Genomic DNA, 950 nt, shown 5'->3' with positions numbered 1-950 from the left:
ACTTGCTTATCTTCAGCAATGTTATTTCCAGACTATACCCAGGTTCATCTCCTGCTTAGAGGCCACTAAGGCCACCAGCATCCCCACTGGGCTGGTCTCTGATGAAGGGTATCCGGTATCTGACGCCACTCCAAAGCTCATACCATGAAAATCTTGTTGGTCTTTAAGGTGCTTCTGGACTCAAATCTTGTTCTTCTACTGTAGACCAACATGACTACTAGGCTTGGCAACCTCCAGGTAGTAGCTAGAAAACTCCCGGGATTATGACTGATATCCAGGCGAGAGAGATCAGTTCCCCTGGAGAAAATGGCCGCTTTGGAAGTATGTTCCAGGTAAATCAATTTTGTACAAAAGTATATAGCACTGTGTATAACAGGTGTATGTTCCAGGTAAATCAATTTTGTACAAAAGTATATAGCACTGTGTATAACAGGTGTATGTTCCAGGTAAATCAATTTTGTATAAAAGTATATAGCACTGTGTATATCACGTGTATGTTCCGGGTAAATCAATTTTGTACAAAAGTATATAGCACTGTGTATAATAGGTGTATGTTCCAAGTAAATCAATTTTGTACAAATGTTAGTAGCACTGTGTATAACAGGTGTGTGTTCCAGGTAAATCAATTTTGTACAAAAGTATGTAGCACTGTGTATAATAGGTGTATGTTCCAGGTAAATCAAATTTGTACAAAAGTATATAGCACTGTGTATAATAGGTGTATGTTCCAGGTAAATCAATTTTGTACTTTTTATTATTTTGTTATTTTTCTATATGGTTATATATATATTGGTATATTGTTTTCCCCTCAAATGGCGTGGCCCCGCCCCCAGCGTGCGACGTCACTTTCAAGTGACGCGCACGAAACAGACGCAACAGATTCACATTTGGCAACCCTGAAGACAGAGTATCACTTGCCCCAGACCGAGAGTTCCTATCTGTACCACTGA

This window comes from Gekko japonicus, unplaced genomic scaffold, assembly GCF_001447785.1.
Source record: "Gekko japonicus isolate JY-2015 unplaced genomic scaffold, Gekko_japonicus_V1.1 scaffold1669, whole genome shotgun sequence".
Lineage (NCBI taxonomy): Eukaryota > Metazoa > Chordata > Lepidosauria > Squamata > Gekkonidae > Gekko > Gekko japonicus.
Note: the sequence above shows the minus strand (reverse complement) of the source record.